Raw genomic sequence first — 14,596 nt, forward strand, 5'->3', positions numbered from 1 at the left:
GGTCAAGATGTCTTACTAGGTAAAGGTGCTTGCTACCAAGCCTGAAGACTTGAGTTCTATCCATTGGACCCACATAGGTATACACACACACACACACAATGGGGGGAGAACCAAAGGAAGGAAGGAAGGAAGGAGGGAGGGTAGAAAAGAAGCAGAAAAGCCAATCTGGGATTTGGGACAGGGTGTGGGGAGCCTGGATCTCACTGTAGCCCAGACTGGCTTGAATCTCACTCTGTAGCCTTGGCTGGCCTCAAACACCTATAGTCTCTGTAGTCCTGGGTTATGACTTGAGTTACTGTATTTACCAGATCTACCCTCTTTATTCAACAATCAGATCACTCTCAGACCTCGAGAGGTTCTGAGACTGGATACTGCTGAGATTACAGGTGTCAGCTACTATGCCTGGCTCATGTGATTTCCATTAAAAATGTTTTACATTTATTTATTTATTTATTTATTATTCTTTCATTCATTCAGTTTGTGTATGAGTGAGAGACAGAGAGAGACACAAAGAGACAGAAAGACAAAGAGACAGAGAGAGAAAACACTTGGCAGATCCTGGTTGTCTCCTTCCACAGTGTAGGTTCCAGGGATGGAACTGAGGTTGCTGGACCTGGTGACCAGTGCTTTTACCCACTGAGACATTTCTCTGGCCCCACATACATTTTCTTTATGCAGTTTCTCTGGAGTTCACTTCTGGAAACTGGTGAGCTTGAAGAGTTCCTGTGGCTATCCCAGGCTGACACTCTCTCATTTAGAGCCCCTGAAATCAGATAACATTTCTCCCCCTCTCTTCTGACCTAAGTCCCCACAACCATGTGGTCCCAAAGCAGCAAAGCCTACTTAGCTCTCTGCCTTGCTGACTGCTGAGCTGGACCTCAGACTCCTATTTCCCTGTACCTCTAATTCCTCCCTAACCAGTAGAGACCAGAGTCAGCTAAGCAGCCAGTGCTCACTAATCTGTTCTCCTTGGCAGTCTCCTCCAGCAGACATAGGACTCCTATTTACCCTGTAGCAGAGAGGCCCCACCTGATTGGTGGCTTGGCACGACTCCACTGCCATGAACATGTGAGTAGCAGAGACATATGGCCCCTGCTTCTTATCCAGCCCAGAGGTAGAACTAGAGGGGAATATGTAGGACTTTGATTGATGTGTGTATGGGGTCATTGAAAAATCAAGGACAGTCACTGTCTCTAAGTCTTGAGAGAGGCATATGGGACTTTATGATGAGTGGTGGGTCCTTGGGAAAGGAAGTGTGAACCCTTAACGGGCCTGGTCACTGGAGAAGCCAACAGAAAGCAGAAAAATAGGCTCCGGAGCTGGTCCAGTCCTCTTCTATTAGACCCATGTCTCTATGTGCTCCTGACTCTTCAAAACCTCATCTCTAAATTGGAGGCAATGGCACAGTCTCCTTGGGACTGGAAGGATTCAGAGAAAAATATAGCCCAGAGCCTGCAGATAGACTCCAGGTAAGCCAGGAGCTTACCTTTTTCTTTGTAACAAGCTACATAGGAAGAGAACTCTCTAATACAGTGGTTCTCAACCTGTGGGTATTGACCCACCCTTAGTGTGTTGAATATCAGATATCCTACATATCAGATATTCATATTATGATTCATAACAGTAGCAAAATTACAGTTATTAAGTAGCAGCAAAATACTTGTAGGTTGTATGGGTCACTATGACACAAGGAACTGTATTCCAAGGTCACTACATTAGGAAGGTTGAGGATTACATCCACCGTCATCCTGGGGAACTCATATCAGGGCCACCTTTATGAGGCCAGGCTCCCTGGATGACTGGACAGATGTACCATTCTAATTAAACCTTGGCTGGGTTGCAACCAAGCTCTTCCTATGCCAGGGCCACACTTTCCCTTTAGGGGGTCATTGGACTTTCCAGGTTTGATAAAACTTGCAGCACATAAAGGGGAGGTAGAGGGCTGGAGAGATGGTTCAGCAGTTAGGAGCACTGGCTGCTCTTCCAGAGGTCCTGAGTTCAATTCCCAGCAACCACATGGTAGCTTACAACCATCTGTAGTGGGATCTGATGCCCTCTTCTGGTGTATCTGAAGAGAGCAACACTGTACTCATATATATATATATATATATATATATATATATATATATATATATATATATATATATCTTTAAAAATAAAAGGAGGGGGTGCATAGAAAGGATGCTTTGGGGCTGGGCTGCAGAGCTCCAAATGGTACAGTGGCTGAGGCTGGTATCTGAATCTCATGCCAAAGTAGAGGGAGCCACACCCTGGGTATGCCAGGGATGGTGACCATGGACTGGGAGTCCCCCTTTCCCACAACAGAATGCCTATTAATTATGCTTTGGGCTGGGACTTAGAAGGACTCTGGAAAGGTTACTCTCACATCTTGAGGACCAAGGCAGTGCTGTGATTACAGAGTCTGGGTGGGCAGGGCAGCCACACAATGCCAGCTCTGACCCAGAGAATCTGTTGAGCAGCCTGTAGTCTCTCTGTGCTGAGGCTGTCTTGTGTTGCCACAGAAGGACAAGAGAGTCCAGAGTGAAAGGAAGGGGTGGGATATGGGCCACCAGGAAGATAACACTGGGAGGATTTGGCCACGTAGTCTGAAAAATAGCAGCCAAAGTGATTGTGGGGAAATTCAGGAATGTGCAGAAAATTCGCAGAAAGTCCACACTGGGTTTTTTGTTTGTTTGTTTTTTGTTTGTTTGTTTTTTGTTTTTTGTTTTTGGAGGGATTTTGTGTTCCTGTGCCCTGTCTCTTTAAACCTCCAGTGTCTTAGACACTTATTTCCCATACTTGTCCTTTGCACCACCTACCTTTAACATTAAGACAGTCTACTGCTATCTGTTATCTCGGCAGGTATATCTGCTATCTATCTCGGCAGGTAGCTCAGTGGTTAAGACCACTTTCTGCTCATCCAGAGGACTAGCATCTATATCACGCAGCTCACAACCAACACCTATAACTCAAGCTCCGAGAGATCCAACAACTTCTCTGGTGTTTTGGGGTATGACATCTACTTGTAGCAGACACACAGACACCCATAAAATATAAATCTGTAAAGATACTTACTTTTATTTTAGGATGTATTAGTGTTTTGTGCACATGTATGTGTATGTGCCATGTTGCAGTACCATGGAAGCCAAGAGCGTATCCCCTGAAACCGTAGTTATGGATGGTCTTAAGCTGCCATGTAGGTACTCGGACTCAAATACGGTTGTCTGGAGCAGCCAGTGTTTTTAATGGTTGTGCCATTTCTCCAGCCACCTAAAAATAAATGAAGAAAGAAAGAAAGAAAGAAAGAAAGAAAGAAAGAAAGAAAGAAAGAAAGAAAGAAAGAAAGAAAGAAAGAAAGAAAGAAAGAAGCTAGAAAACTTTGTAATTTATTTAAAAAGTTACTGTAATTTGCTGTAATATAACCACATCCCATGAGATGCAGGTACTCTGGCATCACTGAAAACCTGGGTTTTTATGTTGTCTAAAGTGGACACAGGCCTTTAAGTGAGACTTAGAGAAGGTTCCTGCAGTCTTGTCCACTCATGGCTGCCCTCTGTTGAACAACTCATCCCTGTCTCTCCTGTTGGATGCCATTATCACTTCCCTGAGCCTTACAGCACGTTAAGATGGGAATCACAGACATCTGCTCCTTGGAGCTTTCTGTATGGCCAGGGATAGTGGGGTTAAGGAGAAAGGAACCCCTACACAGTGGCTAGACACATCTATCCTGTTCCTGTAGCCCCAGTGACTTACCATGCTGACCTAATCTGGGGATCATCAGGCCTCTGTGCCCTGTGCTCACTAGGACTCCATTTAATACTCTGAGGGCTCGTGTAGTAAGTTAGGAGTTTCAAGAAAGCTCTTAGTTACTCCCCCAGGTTACCCAGAGATCGACATGGAACACAAAATTGTATCTTCCACTCACTGTGCCCTGTTGATAACGCACGTACCCATCCCTCCCGTACTGTGGTTTAGACTGGGTGTGCCCGTCCCCAGAGGTTCCTGTGCTAGAAGCTCTGCCTCTTATGTGTCGGTTCTAAGAGGGGGTGGATGGTTTAAGAGGTGGAGCCTAGAAGAGATGGCAAGGGCGTCAGGGACACAGCTCTCTGAAGGGATTGCCTGTGACTAGAGAGAAGTCTTAAAAGGAACAGGAAACCCTCCACCCACCAACCCTGCAACAACCTAGCTTCCTGTCTCCCAGTGTGACCTCATCTCACAGGCTCCAGTCATGGCGCCATCCCCCAAGACATGATGTCATCAGGAGCCTCCTCAGAGTCAGCAGATGTTAACATTGTACTCTGGGCCCTCCAGCATCATGGGAACTTAGGTTCACAGAAAGAAACCAGCACCTACAAGGTTGATTGACTGCTGGGAACATCAATGGTTGTGAAGAGGTTGGAATGTTGCAGATACAATTATAATTCATCTCCGTCTGTCTTGAGTCCCCTTCCCAGCCATTTCTGTCCTGCACCTCTGTCATGCTGTGACTACCACGTGAATCCTTTGGGGATTCCTTAATAGGCCCACCAGCTTCTTCAACCCAAAGGTAAGAATGCTGTCAGATGGTACCTGAGCCCTATAGCAGAGTTCTCAGCACCTTTTTTGAGCCCATCTATGTGGAGAACCCACAAAAGTCTTTGAACAGTGTCTTGATTGTTACTTTCTTTGTTCTATTGTTATAAAAACTACAAGCATGTTAGAACATGGATTGTAAGATAACCTGAATCTGTCCCTGAGCCATGGTCACCCATATTTGACTCTAAGAAAAGCTATCGCTTATCCCCTTTTGAGGTGAGAGCTGAGGCTTCTATTTTGTAGGCTGAGACCCAAACCTCTTTTCTTCACACATTCCTCAACCTTGGTGATTGTATTAATGCAATAAACCAATGTACTCTCTCCAGCTGCTTTTGGTCATGGTATCTATCACAGCCAATGAAACCTAAGACAATGACATACAATTGTAATCCCAATGCTGGGGAGAGAGAGATAAGTAGATCCCCGGTGCTCACTGGCATGGTAGTCTGAATGAGAACAGCCCCCACAGACTCATATATTTGAATGTTTGTTCCAAAGTTGGTGGAACTATTTGGGAAGGATTAGGAGGTGTGGCCTTGTTGGAGGAGTTGTGCCACTCAGGATGGGCTTTGAAGTTTCAAAAGCTCATACCGTTAGCCCCTCCCTCTGCAAATCTTATTTGTAAATTGGATGTGAGTTTTCAGCTACTATTTCAGTGTCAGGCCTGCCTGCTGCCATGCTCCCTGATATATCATACCACCCCCCCCCCATCCTGTTGGGGAATTCTATTGTGATTGTGTCTTTCACAGTTTAAATCTAGACAACTACATGGCATAGCCATGTTCTTACTTAAAAAATATTTTCATTATGTGCACACATGTACAAGTGCCTGTAGAGGCCAGAGGTATCGGGTGCCTTGCAGCTTGAGCTACAGGCAGTTGTGAGCTGCCTGATATGGGTTCTAGCGAGTGAACTCCAGACCTCTGCAACAGCATGGAGAACCCTCAACCTCCAAGTCATCTCTTCAGCCCTCTTTACATTTTCCTATTTTAAAAAAGGAAGTACACTGGATGCGTGGCTTAGGCAGTCACGTGCTTGCCTAGCATTAGCAAAGCCCTGGGTTTGATCCCCAAACCAGACATGGTTACACAGACCTATAATCCCCAACACTTGGAATGTGGAGGTAGAGGATCAGAAGTTCAAGATCATCCTTGGATGAAGGAAGGAAGGGAGGAAAGAATGGAGGAAGGGAGGGGAGGAGGAAGGGAGGGGAGGAGGGAGAGAAAAGGGAGGAGGGAGAGAAAGGAGAAGGGAGGGAAGGGAGGGCGGAGAGGGAAGGGGGAGGAGGGAGAGAAAGAAGAAGGGATGGAAAGGAGAAGGGAGGGAGGGAGGGAAGGAGGGTGTCATTCAAACTCATTTCCTCTCCCTTAATAGTGTAATGATCACTTGTGACCACAACTGTGGATCCAGAGAGGGGAAATGGTATGAGAACAACCAGGGTTGGAGAACTCAGGCTTTGAGAAACAGACTTCTCAGGAGACAAGCTTCTGGGAGCAGCTCTTTTAATTGGGAAGGAACCAAGGCTTTTTAAACCCTTAGGGGTGCCTAAGGGGTGGGTATAACGCTTTGGTGGTGCCAGGGTGCTGGGGATGCCTCATTTGCATAAGGAGGAGTTCCAGGTGCATGCTGGTCATGACTATATAAGGAGAGAGGAAATTTAGCCTGGCTGCTACTCAGTGACTTCCTCTGGTGTGGGCAAAGGTAGGGGAGGGGAGTGGTCTCACTTTCTACCAATCTGGAGCTGAGATTTCCAGGGTCAGAAAGGACTTGATCCCATTCCTGCTCTGGACTGGTTTCTAGTTGCAGGATTCCCAGGCCCTCTAGGAGGGTGAGCTCACAGCTGGCCAATTTCTAATCTCTTGGCAGGCCAATACAATCTCTTGGCTGAAAGATCCTCTGAGTTTTTGCTGGTGATGTCAGGTTGATATACATATTTTCAAATAGTAAACATTGTCTAACGTGGAGCCTAGGGAAGTCTGAGACAACCCAGGAAGACAGAAGAACCCACAGTCCCTCCTGCTCACCCAGCTGTCAGTCACATAAGGGAATCTGAGGCTGACACGGGCTACATAAGACTCTGTAAAAAGAAATTACGGGAGGCAAAATTGTTAAATTTTGTTGTTGTTTGTTTTAGAGACAGGGTTTTGTCTATGTAATCCTGGTTGTCCTGGGACTCATTTTGTAAACCCGGCTGGCCTCAGACACAGAGATCTACCTGCCTCTGCCTCCTGAGTGCTGGGAATAAAAATGTATACCACTGCTTAGCTAATTACTAATATACACGTGATTCTTCCCGGGTCCAGGTAGTGGCTTACACATGCTTTAAAAATGTCAGCTTTTTTATTCTCTTGCAGTTGTTAAATTTGGACCTGGCAAGGTGAGACAGAAGTTATACGTATTTTTATTTTATCCACATAGAAATGTGGAAACAGTCACACCGAGCAGTCCATCCAGGGCTGCCTACCTCCTCGGTGGCAGGATCAGGATTGAAATTGTGCAGCGGAGGAGGCAAAATCCAAGGTGCTGACCACTGTGCTTCTCAGAGAAGGAGAGATTGAGTGACCTTGGGGGAGGGGCCTGGTGGGAAGGTGGGACGGGAGCTTGAGGCTGTGTGACATTCGTTCGTTGGCCTTTTGCCTGGTCCTCAGATCTGCCTTTAACAACATCCTCCATTGTCCCATCCCTGCCTCTGTCTGGAACTTTCTGCCCTTTTTTTCACTCACCTGACACTGAGCCTAGACCCACAGAACCCATCCCTGCCTGGCGCATACTGTTGGGGGCAGGCTCTTTGGAGTCAGCCTACTCCATTGACGTTTTCAGATGATTTTTACAGTTTTACAGTTTCCGGAGCTTCAGAGCTCCAGAAAAGGCCTCCATGCATGGAAGGATTGGGTGTAGTGCCACTAAAAATCATAGCATTCATTATCATAAAATCCAAGTCTTCTTCCATCCCTCAGGGAAGAGTTTGGCTCTTATGAGACGTGTGTGAGTTCAGCTATACCTACTGCAGGTAGAGCGTTACTGCTCATAACTGCTGAGCCATCTCCCCGGCCCCAATTTTATCGCTCTCAACATAATATTTTAGGTGATCATTTCTGCCACACAGGAAAAATACATGTTTTAACGTAACATTTAAACGTGCGCACATATATTCAGATGTACGTTGTCGTTTTCATTTACCACGATTCTGCCAGGCTTACCAATGTGCATAAGCTTTGTCAGTCACATCTGCTTTCCTTCTAGAGTTACATCTAGAAGCTGGACTGGCTACAACTTTCAGAGAAGTATTGGATAACAACAGTGGTACTGATATAGGGGAGAGGTAATGGAGCGTGAAAAACTGGAGCAAAAGTCGTTTAAAACGATGCTGAAATAGTACTGGATACTAAGGGAAGCTGGCATTTGGCTGCCACCAAAGTAAATAGAAAAATCTGGTGTTTGTTTGTTTGTTTGTTTGTTTTAGATCAGGGGATGCTGGGTGTTCTGAGGAAGCAGAATGAGAAGCAGGAACAGTCCCAGGAGTAGACTCCGTGTTGGAGACACGGGTGGACCAATCCCAGCAATGAAGACCCCCCGGGGAATGAGGCCAGGGTTCTCCTTCAGCAAGTGAAGCACAGGGCAGGGACGCAGGAGCCTCATGACCCCCACCTGCTCACAGCTGCTCAGCACTGGAGAAGGTGGTTTGTCCCTGAACACTGGCGAGGAGCATTTAGTGGGACTCTCTTCCTATAGCCTTCTTTCCTCCATGAGCCAGCACCCTCCAGGTTTCCTGAACACTCAGTGTGACTCATAACTAGAGGCGTGAGGCTGGCTTCCTAATAAATCTTCTAAGACCCAGTTGATTCCCAGGCTGTTTATATATGTTAGCTTCCTTGGTTATCACGGTAAAACTAGATAGGTGGCAGAAAGACAGATAGACAGACACCTTTAGGGGGAGGACATGATTGCAATGATATTACATGTGTTAGGACAGACTGAGCACGTTCAAAGAGAAGACAAGAGGATGTTTCCTAAGGCATCACAAGAAGGATCACACGGATCATTTGAAATAATCCTTAGCTACAAGGTTCGGTGAAAAGCAGGCACAACTTCAAGGCTAACAGGCTGCTGTCGGCTAGACGCCCATGAAGAAGTATTTCCGTGTAAGGTCGCAGTGGCCTTCACACAAGACTGTAGCTCTGGCAGGCTTTGTTAGCCAGCATGAGAGTGAGATGAAGTCCTTCAGAACTTTTGGCATTGATTGATAGATGGCTAGCTAGGGTTTGACACGCGCCACTCCATTTTAATCCTGACAATGTTAATGTTGTCATTAAACAGTTTGGCCGAATACTACATGTAAACTCAAAGTGAAGCTCTTATTTCTGTAGAAAACTAAAAGGAATTCACGAGAGTGTCTTAAGAAGGAGTGTTCAGAATGGTTTTCAAGAGTGTGGTCAGGAGGCTGATAAAAGGAGCAGAGACTGTAAGGACTTAAAGGTTTCATGCACATTGGGATTCAAAGTAACTGCTCCATTAGAAAACACACACACACACACACACACACACACACACAGCCCTGGAAAAGGTTCTAAAAGGAGAACACACCAAAGCATACGCCGACACTGCTCTTCTGTCACGGGGAGAGCAGTAGAAAGGCTGGTCAGTGTGTCATCCCTACTGTTTTCGTAGGCAGCATCCCACAAGAATGACCTGACCCTGTGCATCAAGCCTGAAGTCAGGGCGGGTGCCATCTTTGGCAGTGCACCTGCAAAGCTCATCGGCCCAAGCACACACAGTCACCACCCTAAACCCTAGAGTTCAAGCACATAGGGTCAACACCCAAAAAACCCAGAGTCACCGATGACAACACAACACACACCTTCCCTTCCTGTACCTGTGGAGGTCTGCCACCATGTTGTTTTTTTTTTTTTCCAGAATGTAAAAACCCTAACACTGGACCATTGTCCTTCCCAGAGTTGGGGGGCATCCTCTGATAAAAGGAAGTGATCTCTTGATAATCCAGGATGCTGTGGAAGTCTCCCTTCTAAGCGACAACAGAGAAAGCTACACTTCAAACTATGGCAAGTGGCAAACATCACCTTAAGAACAGTTTTTTATTACAGACACCTAAAAATTAAACTATTCTTCACCATCCATGGTGATCCATATTTTATGAATATAAAAACAGCATGGGGGCTGGACAGATGGCTCGGCAGCTAAGAACGCTTCCTAGTCTTCGAGACCAGATGACCCAAGTTCGATTCCCAACAGCCATGTTGTGCATCTCACTCCAGCTCCAGGAGATCCAGCAGGGGTGATGCCCTCATCTTGTCTCTCCAGGAGACCAGCACACTCAGGTTCCATGCTTACATCTATGAGATTTCGTGTAGACACTTGAAAGGACTGACTTGTCTAAATGACTACTGTTGTGAACGTCTGTAGCATGGATAACCAGGGCATTCAAGTCCCTGCTTTGTACAATGCAAAAACTTGGGGCCTGATCAATATTTTAGTTGCCATCAATCCTTAGGTATTAGGCTAAATCAGTTAGATCTGAGGATGGGAGATGAGAGTCTCTGAAGGGTCACGGTGAGCAAGGGGGTTCTCCCAACTTCTAAACCAAAATTCTCTCTCTCTCTCTCTCTCTCTTTCTCTCTCTCTGTCTCCTTTTGAAAGCATTTGATTATTTCTCCCCTCACATTTGATTTTGTTATCACTGCTCTCTCTCTTCAAAAGCAAACAGGCTGGCCACCACCTGTTGCCCTTGACAGCGGGCACACCCTGTCTGCACAAAAGCTACACCGACTCTTGGGTGTCACCACAGGAAATAGGCTGATACAGCCATGACCTCAGGAAATCAGGGGAACCAGGAGCCACACGAAGCTTGACACCATCACAGGAAACAAGAGGGAGGTGTCTGGGCCGACACCCAGGCTTTCGGATGAAGAGTCAGAGGAAAGGGCCCGGCTTGAATGTTTGTGTTTCTGGAATTCCTGATGAAATCAAATCCCCTCTATCACCAACAGAAGCAGGAGACAGAGCTTGATGCCTCCCGAGTTCTTTCTAGAAACGACCACAGATAATCTTAGGACAAGTCCCCGTGAAGCACGGTTGGAGTTTGTTGTGAGAAGATGGTTTTAAGTTGTGGTTGTTTGGCTTTTGTTTTGAGACTGGTTCTGAAGCAGCTCAAGCTGGCCTCGAACTGGAGGTCATCAGTGGGGACTTCAAACTTTTGATTTTTCCTGCCTCTCTCCTGAAAGTGTTGCAATTACATGTGGGCCTTGGCACCCAGTTTAATAAAAGGTGCTAAATTAGGGTCAATCCTGGTGTTGCCGTCGAGGGAAATACTTCAGAGGGCAGCTGTGCACATGCCAGGGTGGATATGGTGTTCTCAAAGAAGAGTCCCAGTGGTCAGATTTGTGGTCGTTGTTCTCCAGAGCAAAGTTCAAAAGATATTACTCACGAATTGGGAAAAGGAATAGAGAATTCCAGGGATGGGTTGATTTTTCTAGAATAGGGTCATTCCCCATTTTCTGTTCTTATATGAGGTTTTCTGGCTGTGTCATAGTGTCAGGCAGATAGATGTAATGTACCTTTGTAATGAAGCAAAGCAGGGGCAGGGATCAGGGGTCAGAGGTCAAAGGTCATTGGGGGGTCAGCCAAGTTGGTTCTAACTAGTTTGGGGTGATCACATATAGCATAGCTGCCTTTTAACTTCTCTTTCCCCATGGTTGTCCAGCCAACTTGAGTATGAGCAAGCCCTCTTTGAGGTATCAGGTCATGAGGGCACCAAGACATACTAAAAGGTATGATAGAACCCTTGTCTGTCCCTTCTGTTATATGAGAATACACGGATGGTACCATTTTGGAATTTTGGACCAGAGAGAGCAAGCCCTCACCAGACACAGATTGCTGACCCCTTTTCATTGGACCTCCCAGCCCTTAGAAGTGTGGGAAACATATTTCTGTTGTTTATAAACTAACAACAGATAAAGATTGCAGTCAAATCCCAGACTAAGAAAACACACACCTCAACCCTTTTACTGCCTTGTGTTCACACTATACAGTCACAAGACTGGGTGCTGGCCCCGGGACTCAGTTACTCTCACAGTGGGCCTCAGGAAATTTCCAGAAGGGTCAGGAACACAGACACCCCCTCCTAGGGGCTACACAAGAAAGTGGTTTTTGTCTACACCAATCACACATCCTTGTGACTCAGGGCTTTTTCTCTCACTGGGAATGGCAGGACTTGAAAGAGAGGGGTAGGGTCACTTGGGCATAGGCTCAATCTGGCAGCCGTCTCTTGATATACCCCCTCATAGCCCCCTCTTCCCTTTGTAAAGAAAGAGAACCCCAAATGAAAAGACAGCCCATCCCTCTGCATCTCAATTTGAATTTCTTTTCCGCAGTTGCCAGTCTGTTTTCCAAGTCCCTGGTCCATAGTCATAAGCAACCGAACCAGCTCTTGGCTAATTGTGGAGACAATTGGCCATTTGTTACTAGTCTTAATGAGCCAAGTGGATAATTGTTTCTGGCTGGAGCCACCAGGGGCACAATCAGTGGTCTGCATTCGTAATTTCTGGTTACATCTCTACTAGTTGGGTGCTCCTGGCTGGCAGAGAGCCGGCCTGTTGCTTTTAAGATCCTTCTGCTAAGAACACTCAGGCACAGCGTAACAGAACCGGGGTCATACATTTTACCCTCCTTGCTTGCTGTAGATAATGAGAAAAGTATTCCTTAACATGTCCCTGTAAGATGCTGAGATGGTCTAGAGGATACGGTATCTGTTCTCTTCCTATATCCCAGTAGGAGAACAAAACTACAGCCATTCTGCACGTGCTCGAAGCCACGCAGATGGCCATCTCAGACGTACACTCCCAGGAGCAGGCTTGTGTTCTGACCTCTCACCTCCTCGTCGGCCATCTCTGACATCTGGGGACTGGGAACACTCTTCCCTGAATTCACAGTCACCACTATCAGATGGGCAGCCAGCCACTGTGCTGTTCTGGCCTTCCAAGCCTGCTCTGAAACAGCTCCCGAATCCCTCTCCCTCAGATCCAGGCTCTAGTTACTCCCTATTCCGCACTCAGATGGGGCTGATAGAACTTTCTAGAAGGCAGCCCCGATAGCCACATGTAGATGGAATTACCGTTTGCAGCATTTTTGTATGGAATGTGCAATGAACACAGGTTTAGGCAATGGTTGGAGGAGTGTCCTCGACTGAGAAAACTATCCTGAATGCAAGCACTGATATTTATAACATTGAGGCATTTTGTTTTGTTTTTGTTTTGTATTCCAGGTAAAAGCAATTCCAAGATCTCCTTTCCCAAGGAGCTAAATGATTCTGTTACATAATTATGTATAAAAATAGACAAAAGATCTATCTGCACGTAAATTCAGATCACTGAACCATAATGGAAATAGGCTTTGAAGGTGGTAAGTCCCAGGGGTGTGCATTTGTGTGTGTGTGTGTGTATGTGTGTGTGTGTGTGAGAGAGAGAGAGAGAGAGAGAGAGCATGTATGTACACATTGTACACATTTTATGTCAGCTGCAGATAAAAAAAAAACCTAGTGCTTGACGGTGTGACCTCTCTTGCTTTTTGACGTCATTTGGCTCCTCTCCACACCTGCTTGGGTCTTGAGGGGAAGAAGGAAATACTACATACCCAACTCTTTATGTTAGTTGTTCGGTCTGGGAACCTTTTCCCAGTGTATTCATCTGAAAACAGTGTATTTGAGAGAAACGTTGTACCAACTTTCAGAGACACACTGTCCCTGGTGCACCACCTCCCTGCCTCATGTAGCTCCCATGCAGCCCTGGAATACTGGTACCCACATTCTCCGAGGAGTTGGGGGCAGAGGATGAATATGATCAAAGCACACTGGAAGGAATTCTGTCTCTTTGTAAGTCTGTCTATCTGCTAGGATTTATGAAGCCCCCCAACACATACACACACACAGAGAGAGAGAGAGAGAGAGAGAGAGAGAGAGAGAGAGCACTAAGACACTTACATGTGACATGTGACTCTTTTAGGAAGCATTTCCATCCTTTGATATACACAGCTGTCCTTCCCTTAATTCTTTACCACCCCACAGCCTGTTCTTAAGTCCATATTAAAACACTCTTCTTTTCAAGAAGGCCAAGGCTATACAGAGAAACCCTGTGTCAAAACAACCAAACAACAACAACAACAAAAACCAACCTCGCTTTTGTTAATACCTGACTTTACTTTACACTTTGAAGTTGTTCTTCTGTTTCAAGAATCCTGGCTTCCAGCAGCCTCTGGTTTCTGAGAACGCTTCTTGGGCTGCACAGCTGGCTGTCTTCAGTTTCCTGCTGCCTCTGGCTTTGCCAGCAGCCTCCATCCTCCGTTCTTCTTCTGCCTGAAGTACCTGTGATTTTCTGAGCATTTCTGCCTCATGCCTCAGATACACAGAGAAAGCAAACCTGGGGAAGAAAGATGTTCTCCACACCGTCCTGCCACAACATTGGAGAGGAGACCCTATCTACCACCAAGTGAGGGTCACCTCTGGCATCTTCTCTCCATGGCTTCCCAAGCAGCTATCACAGAGCCATTAAATCAGACTTGTGTGAGGCCATTGCTTCAGACAGAACTCCTGCTGCAGGCCTCCAAAGGCCAAAATGGAGTCACTCATGTCAGAGTTTCATACCAGGCAGGCGATCTGACATGTCACCCAAGCAGTCTAGGCATGGAAAGAGATGACAGCCAAATAACACCGGACAGGTTTTGTTAGTGTGCTTGGGCACTCTCTCCTTTAAACTAAATCCACTGGAGTTTTGGTTTCAGGCATAGTGAGAATTATCCAGTCTTTACAGAGAAACATCTGCCAGGCTGTTCCATGCAACTGATTCTGATCTTATCTCCATTAGGCTTGAAGCCCTGAGTGGGTGTGGTCTCTGAGATGGGTGGTCCTAACCTGAGGCAATGATTCTTCACTCAGGGAAGGAAGAGGAATTAAGTGTTTGCAACATACTCAGATTGCAAAAAGTTAGTTGCTGTTGTCTGAAACCAAGATTTA

The 14,596-nt window shown here is 46.2% G+C and overlaps 1 pseudogene; it reads right to left on the reverse strand.

Moving 5' to 3' along the window:
* LOC127692813 (40S ribosomal protein S18-like) overlaps nucleotides 1-13,921 on the reverse strand; it is a 48,783-nt pseudogene extending 34,862 nt beyond the window's left edge.
* Nucleotides 13,922-14,596: the final 675 nt, after the last annotated feature.

Source organism: Apodemus sylvaticus, chromosome 9 (genome assembly GCF_947179515.1).
Source record: "Apodemus sylvaticus chromosome 9, mApoSyl1.1, whole genome shotgun sequence".
Lineage (NCBI taxonomy): Eukaryota > Metazoa > Chordata > Mammalia > Rodentia > Muridae > Apodemus > Apodemus sylvaticus.